This window comes from Thunnus thynnus, chromosome 20 (assembly GCF_963924715.1).
Source record: "Thunnus thynnus chromosome 20, fThuThy2.1, whole genome shotgun sequence".
Taxonomy (NCBI): Eukaryota; Metazoa; Chordata; class Actinopteri; order Scombriformes; family Scombridae; genus Thunnus; species Thunnus thynnus.
In genome coordinates this window covers 11,123,293-11,132,221 of record NC_089536.1, presented here as the reverse complement: position 1 = coordinate 11,132,221, position 8,929 = coordinate 11,123,293, and positions in this window count along the sequence as shown.

Here is an 8,929-nt window from a genome sequence, read left to right as displayed (position 1 = left end):
ATTGGAGGATCAATAACCAATTTGAAGATTACCTGGTGGAGAGGATCCAGATTGTGGGGCTGTGCTTCGATGTGCAGCGTAAATCTCGGGTGGTGGATGTGCGTCTAGGCCTGCCACAGTTCCTGCTCTAGGGAATGATTTATGCCTTGGTCCTGCGACATGTCCTGTAGCGGTTGGGCTCTCATCGAACGGCTGCGGCTAATTTGAGTGGCCTCAGTGAAAGAGGTTGCTGAGTGAATAGTGGGGATGGTAAGCGAAAGGGTCAGGGTGTTACAGTTAGAGAAAGTGGAGAAAGTCGTGATTGGTGTGGAATAAAAAAAACCCTCAACAATCATTAATCATTAGCTTTATCATCATAATCATTATCATAAGCGTATCGTACAGCTCTCAGCAGTATAAATGCTTCTACTTCTCTCAAGCACTCACATTCACTTGCAAGAGCTGAGCAGAGATCAACAGACAAATAGGGAGAGTGAGAGTTCATGACAAGATGCGAGTTAAGATCCTGGAAAGTAAATCGTTGTGCCAGGCCATCATCCTAAGACCAGAGTCAATCATCCACAAAAGCACTACAAAGAGACAATCGCATAAATGTTCTCCTAACATCAGAATAACAACCGTTAGCTCGCCTGCATGGCCTCCCAGTTCAGCATGAGAGCAGCTCTGAAAGTCGGTTGCATAAGTGCCAAATATGAATGGATCCAAAGCGACAGGAGAGAGAAAAGTTAGATGGAAGGAACTCATTAGGAGCGCTGCACTCTCCTCACAAACCCCATCTCAGTAATGCAGAGAAATTTGTGAGCTGGCCATGAGTTCTGAAGGATATCTCATAACGTTTGACAAGTGAAAACCGCCACCAGGCAGCTAATAGCTATACTGTCATGGGGGGCAAATAAAAAGGCATGAGTTTGCATGCATGTAGGCTTTGTGGCTCTGGTCATGTGAGACACACAAAGCAAAAGGCAATTCCCTCACTCCCTAAGTTCCCCAGCAGATCTATTCTGCTGCCAGGCCAGATGTGAGATGGACGGATTGTTGGTGGAATAGGGGTTGACTGAGGAAAAGCGGAATAAAAAAAGGTGTGCTTCATTAAGTGCTCATCTCCCAGGTGGCCATTTGTCCCAGTAGCATCGTCCCTGAGGAGCAGAGCCGTGTGGGGTGGAGAGGAGATGAACAGAGGCCCGCAGTGAGCAGCAGCATCCTCCAGCCCACAGCTGCCAATGGCTCAATCACTCTCAGAACTCCAGTAACTAAACCACACACCATGGAGCAGTGCCTGCTTCCTGACTCCTCCAATTACAGTGACCCATTAAGAAGAGGGAACGCAGCTCCAACAGATGGGAGAACGGAGACGTGCTCATTCACTGGTTTGGTGAAAGAAGAGACAAAGCTTAGTTTGGTGCTGACGTGCTTCTTGCTTTTTGTCTAAAGAGACCAAAACAGAGTTTCCCTAATGGATCGTTCTATTTTTATGAGACATCTATATGGTTATTTCGCCATAGTGTGGTTTAAGGATCAGGTAATAGTCTGACATAGTAGACATAATTAGACTATTGCCACAGAGCATGTATCGTTTAATAAAAGAAACATAAAAGATGACATTATGTTTACACATTGGTTTTTGTATTACTTATGCTGTTATATTGCAACCTACAGTGTGTACAGGAAAGTGTGTTACACATTCTACCCAGTGTGCCGCAAAGCCTTCAACAGCACTGTCCAAAAGTTTTAGGCACTTTAGATGTTTAGATTCTTACTCATTACGCAATATTATCAGTGAGGCGTCTGATCAGCCAGGGTCATAAAGAATCTTCAGCGACGAGGAGAACAAGGAGTCCCACAACAGATGGTACAGTCTCCACAGAGCCCTGATCTCAACATCATCAAGTCAGTCTGGGATTACATGAAGAGACAGACGCAATTGAGACACCTAAATCCACAGAACAACTGTGGCAACTTCTCCAAGATCCTTGGAACAACCTACCAGCAAAATACCTTGAAAAACTGTGTGCAAGTGTACCGAGAATTGATGTGGTTTTAAAAGGCAATGCATGGTCACACCAAATATTGATTTCACAGTTTACTGAAAAATAATTAATTGATAAATAAAAACTATTTATGGCATTATTTTTGAAAGCATCCTCACTTTTCCTAAAACTACACAGTACTGTATCTTCACTAAAACAACCTAAACTAGCAGAAATAAACAAAGTAGTTGTCATGTGATTGTCCTACCTCTACTAGTAAAGTAAATAACACAGTTGAAATCCAAACACCACGGGGAAATGCACACACCATGATCAGTAAACACATTATGCTGCATAGTTCACAGGGGAGTTTTCTCTGAAATAAAGTTAATATTCCTACTAAGAGATGTTATGAGAAATATGATACGAGGCATTGAGAACTTAATGGGCCACACAGCTGTGAAGTTATACTGTATGGACACCTTTCACAGGTTTGCCTCATGTGCTTTCTGTACACTCTTGAGTTCATTTGTGTTTATTAACTTCCAGGGGGCTATGAAGGTAGATGAAAGAAGAGCAGAGAGAAGCGAGCCGGAGCTGTAAAGTAATGGTTCTATCTTTAATGAGCGGCCAGGGACCGCAATATCTGGTGACAGAGAGGGTCCCTCGGCTGAGTCTCTGTCACAGTGGAAGGGCTCATCCTAAATCTCGCTCTTATTGCAACGAGCGCAGCACGACAATATCTCACTCTGGAGACACAACTTCAGGTTTTTATGGGTGCTTGGGTAATTGAACAGCTGGAAGTAAAAAGGTCTAATCCACTTATCCGTAAAGGAAATGTATCCAAACTAAACAACTGGTGAATTGATATTGGTATTCTCTATTTAACCCCTCTCTGTTGCCTTCCACTGGTAGTAGTTTGTCACTGAGATACTGTATGTTGGTGAAGAAGCGTTGTTTGGTGCTGGAGCGATGGCATCATCTAGGCTACATGTGTCCTGGTGTAAACAAGCCTGTCAGATTAGACATTAGTTCATATGTAATAGAGGACAAGATTGAGGAATAGCTGCAGTGTCGTTTTATGGCCCCTCAAACCACACTTGTCAGGGAAACTGGCCCTCAAGACAGCTCAGATAGGCACAACAAATAGGTTTTGCCTCTGTAGTTTACAATTACCCAACAGAGAGACAGACTATATAGCATTTGGCTATATAGTACGGCACGGGATCACTGTTGCTTTTTCCAGTGCAAAGGCAAACATTACTGCAAACTGCAAAGTCAGACTTTTACCTTCCACAGTCTAACAAATTTTGTTTAAAGCAACAAAAATAAATTCAAAGTGTGACATAGATCCCAATCTGCTCTTCTAAGACAGTGCCTTCAGTGCTGTTGCTCTTATGCTCTGGAAGCTTTTTGTTATCATAGTTTTATCACAGAACAATGTGATACTATTGTATATCTTGCTCAGCACTCACTAGTGCAATTACACAGCAGAATATTATAACAGAATTTTCATTTGAATACAGAAAATATCTAAATGCTTCCACAAGGAGGTGCAAAAATCAGTTATACTGTAAATGCAAATATTTTCAATTTGGAATTATCAATGTGCATGTTCACACAGCCCCTGGCACCACTCTTTTTTAGTAATAAGATGTTAAGCAGAGAGCAAAGATAAAAGAATCTATCTATACACATCTCATCTCAGTAAGAAGTCATAAATCCCCCAGAGTTACGATCATTTTAGCATGTTTTCATTTATGTTTTGATTAAAATGGATGTCTTTGTAAGAACTGGAGGGCTTTCTAAGATGAAATCCAATTAACATTCAGTAAAAAGGCCCAGCAGGGAATCACTTTCTAACCAGGAAATCCTCAACCCCCCGTGCAGCCTTGCTGGTGAATTAACGGCCTGCTTTCAAAACATTGTGATTACAGCTTTGTCATGGAAAAACAAAAAAAATACTAATAGTTTGTTTCCTTATTTCATCCGTGAATAACAGTCAAGGAAGTGCACACAGAGGTCTGAACAGAACTCATTTGTTTGCGCCCTTTGCCTTTCTTTTATACTCCAAATACATCCTGTCCAACATCCAGCAAAGGGGCCATTGCATTGTGTGCTGCCACCCTAACAGTGACAGCTCCATAACAAGCTCAGTGCACGGCAGAGCCTAGGGGTCCACTCTGCCAACGCTACTCTAAAAAAGCACTGAAGGCAAACACAGACAGCTCCCTCCTCTCTACGGACAAACACTCACATGCACACATTAAGTCAACCTGCGACACGTGACAGGGCCTTGCCACAGACACTCATGCCCTGCTATTCCCTACAGCTCGCTGTCATGGACTCCTCACATTCGTGCAGTGAACAACATATCTAGCACTTAAAGACAGTAGGAAAAGTTGCGGTTGAGGTTCGCATTCTCAAAGTAATAACCACAAAATCTAAATGTCCAAATAATTTTTAAAAAATCCCAGAGCTTAAGGTGACATTTTCAGATTGTTTCCTTGTCCAACCGACAGTGCAAAACCCATAGGGTATATAATTAAAGCAGATATAAAACACCAGCAAATTCTCACATTTGAGAAGCTGGAACCTGTGACTGTTTCTGCCTCATAAATGACTTAAGCGACTCATCAATCATCAAAATAGTCCAATTAATCAACTAATTCTTCCAGCACTACACCGAAGAAAGTAAAAATACACTCAAACTTATTCACCTCACTTTGTTTTTCCCCCAATTAACGACTGTTGCCATGTGTTGGAGTCTCATCACATCCTAAAAATGATCAAGGCCAAAAGCCAGATAAATGTCTCCTTTGAAATGCGTGGGAAACATCTGTCTCTGGCAGCCTTGAATCCCAGAAAGAGACATCTGTCTAGTGTGGTAACATGTCAAAAATCCCCCAAGATCAACATGTATGCCTTCATCTATACATCTCATTTTTACTTGCAAGTAATGTTATAATTTAAAATGTTCTTAAAATGAAAATAAAACGCGAATGTCATATTCCCTAATAAGCTGCCTGTAGCACTTTGAAATCTTTGCCAGGGAACAGAATATATTTTTCTCTTTTTGAAATTATGATTGGTCTTGTGCGGACAAGGAACAGATGGTGTTATCTACCTCATGGGTGGAAGGAGCAACAAGTGTGCAATTAAGGGTCTGAGAAGATGCCGTCAGTTCAAAACAGATAAACTCTGAAGAGTAAACCAATTCAGGCATATACTGCAAAAATGAATAGTTCATACCTTGTGCATATGGCGGGCAAAATTTTACATCTTGAACCCTAATATATGGTAAAATGAAATCAGCAAGCATGCATGAAAGCTAATGATCAGTTCATGCAATTTTAAGTGGTCAGCAATATGTGGACTGTCCCTGTATTAACAGCCTTTTAATATACTGTTAGTGGTAATCATCTCCCAACAACTGCCTATCCAGCAGTTTTTTTTTTCATGCTGAGGTTGAAGAATAACGTCGACACTGGATTTCAAATGAGTTTAAGTGACAAATGACACAACACAAGAAGTTAGTGGTTAGCTAGTAAATTTTTTCCATCGCACATCCTTATAAGGGCTCCTTTTACACCTGAAGTAGAGTTGTGTTGCCGTGGCGATCAGGCTACACCTTACTATTGTGTGCGAGCAGCAACGGCCTTGCTCCATCTTTCTTTCAAGCTGAGTCGGTATCAATCACATGACACACCAGTGATAGATAGGCAATCTAATAACACTAGGAGCAAAAATAACTTCACTCCCTCAATCCTTGACCTTATGGAGCGAGCAGTCAGTTTGGTTAAAAGCTACGGCTATCACATAAAAATGGATTTTTCTTTTGGATCAATTGCAGTGGAAACATTTGAACTAAAATGGCCATAGAAAGCTGTCACTAATAAATAATTGCTGTTATCATGGATTTATACCCTCTCCGCCTCCTCTACAGCAGCCATTATTGAAGAGTGTTTTTGAAAGCAGACTATTTACGCCACATAAAAGACAATGCAAGCAAGTTTTTGTCGCCAGCGAAGGAACTGCCTATGGACAAGGAACCATCTCAGCATGTGCAGAGCCAGAGGAGAGACACAATTACCATCAAACGTTAGTGGCTGTGCCACTGCTGCGGCGCCACACAGGACACAGAGGAAGTGGTGAAACATTTAGGTCATGCCGAGTTCAAACATGCTCTCAGCTACAGCAGTGTGAGTTGAGGACATCACAGATGATGCAGAATTTCTTAATTGTGAGGGCACAAAACTGATTTAACAATTTGAATTTAAAGAATGACAAGGCAAACATCCTGTCTGCAATATAATATTACTGGTTCATTGTCTGTTTATTAAATTTGCCGATGGTTTAAGATATGGAATTGGGAAGTGATTGGTAGAAAATATTGATGGGTGTGCGACAGAATCTTGCATTTTATCTCAGCAGCTGCTGTGTGCTTAACTTTGGCTTTATTACAAGATAACAAGATCAAACTTATTGCGGTTTGGACACTGCCTAGCATCTGGTTTTTGTCACCACACCTTTACAACTACATTTTGGTTTTATGTCTCTTGTGGGTAACTGCAAATTAAAGTTTCAGAACCACTGTTAAGCTCGGTTATAACAAGAAGTACTTTTGCTGAGGGTCTTTCCAAAAAAGAACGTTTTAATAAATCCCTGAGAAAAGTCTAGTGCTCTGATTATTAAAGTAAGTGAGTACTATAACCACCTTAGAGTGAGATATTTGATGTCTAAAATAAAATTTTAAATTCTGAACAGATGACTTCTATAATAGTGTGGTCATACTGCAAAGGCGATAAAATAAACATTGAAGCTAGCCCAAAATACACATATGGAAGGAAAGTCAGCAGGAAAAATGCTAACAGGGGACATACTGATCGTCCACTTTCGAGAAAAAGTTTGATGTTTACTTGAAGAAACCAATCTTTTGCCATCTTTTGTTTTTTTTTGTCTCTTTTGGTGTTAGTAGTAATGACTTTAACATATAAACCATGCAACTAATAGAGTGTAAAATGACCAGAATTTGTGACTAGATGTTCCTAGATTAGGAGCAATTGCAAATTAGCTGCATCTCACAAGAACTCTGATGCCCCAGGTGTATGTGTAGCATCCATCTTTTTTTCATAAAATAAGAATTTTATCATGGAAAGGGCAAAATATGAATAATAAGTGAACGAGAGCTCATGACAACGAATCCTATTTTTGTCTTGCGTCTTCAGTCCAAACAAACATAAGCCGCAGCTCCCAGGGTTTCATCCAACATATCAATATTCAGCTGATAATGCCTTTAATCTGTGGCCAAGAGAGCCTTGCATAACTCCTCCAAACACTACAGGGAATATCCACTAATGATCAAAAATGATCCGGAAATAAGTAAATAGCTTATAATGAATTCAAATAGGCCTCCCCATTTATAATACAGAACCCTGCATTATCAGAGCTGACCTTCTTGGATGGCAACAATGTAAAAGTGGAAAAATTATATGGCAATGCTGCTCTGGCTTCAAAAAGAAACTACTGATGAGCTGTTTGATGCATTTTATTTTCCTCTGGGGTTCATTGATAATTCATACAACACACTAAAGAAATGCTTGCATTACTGTAGTGCTGTATGATTACTCTATTTAAATGTATGAGCGCACTGTACCTTGCTTGATCCCCTGATTCTCCACATCAAACCCCAACTCAAACTCATATTTGTCACTTCTGCAGCCGACATTAAAGCTTTAAAAAAAAAAAAAAAAAAATCAAGAATTCAATCTGTGGATGGAGAAACAGTATTTGACAACTGAATTAACTCAGTTGTCAAATACTGTTTCTCCATCCAAGGAGATTGAATTCCTGAATTATTAAAGCTTGAATGATGAAGTGAATGATGAAGTCTTTGTGCAATAGAGAGAAATCATGTTTTGGAGAATAATTTACCAATCGAGTTAAGCTTCTTTACACCTCACCAATGGCTTCTGTTGTTAGTAAAGGAGTAAAATCACAGTTTCATGGGTACTGTGCAAGGATGCCCTGCCTCTTCCTCCCTATTTGACATTTTCAACTAAACCATTTATATATTATTTATCATGGAAAGGACAAAATATGAATAATTAGTAAACGAAAGCTCATGACAACAAATCACAAAGTTTCACTCTGCACAGGGATAATATCCAAGGATGTCCTGTCTCTCCCTATTTGAAATTCAATCAAAGAAACGTCAAATAAATCATCTAAGAAACAGTATTAAAGCTTTATGTGCATGTATTTAATTGGCGGCACACAAGACATAGCAAGTTACTCTGGAAAAACAACAGGAATTTAGTTTATGAATTAATGATTGGCAGAATTGAGCTTTCTGTATAAAAACAGAATACATACAGAAGGAGATTCTCAAAGGTAAAAAGTGGTTTTATTTGTAAATCAAAACAATAGAAAATAAAGAAGCATTGTTGTGATTATTATTGCAACCACTCCTCTGTGCTGAGTTTATAAAGTTTGAAGCCTTACCTGTAAATTTGACGAACTTTTCTGTCAACAAACTGCAGTGCAGTTGTGTCAAAGTGTGATCGTGTTTAAAAGACTGTTCGTGTTCATGACTTCATGACAGATGGTAGACAAAAGGTCAAAGACACACATGAGGCTTACTGCAGAGGGATCAGTCCGGTAGGATACCCCCTGTGTGTCTGTGGTGGATCCCCTTGGGAGAGACGCCACCAAAGGCTTTTTTTTGAACTCGGCAAGCTACAAAGAAGACCCCCTACTTCAGGTCCTAATTCCATGAAGGCAAACAGCACACCAAGCTTAGAGACGCCTACACCTCATTCATTCACCTACAGGCTCCCGGGAGTCCATTCAGCACTGTGCACTCTGGGGATAAAGCTAATTTAACCTTCAACAAAAAAATATTTAGTCAATAAGCTCCTGCTGATTGGGTAATCTGTAAATTGACAGATAACAGCTCATTT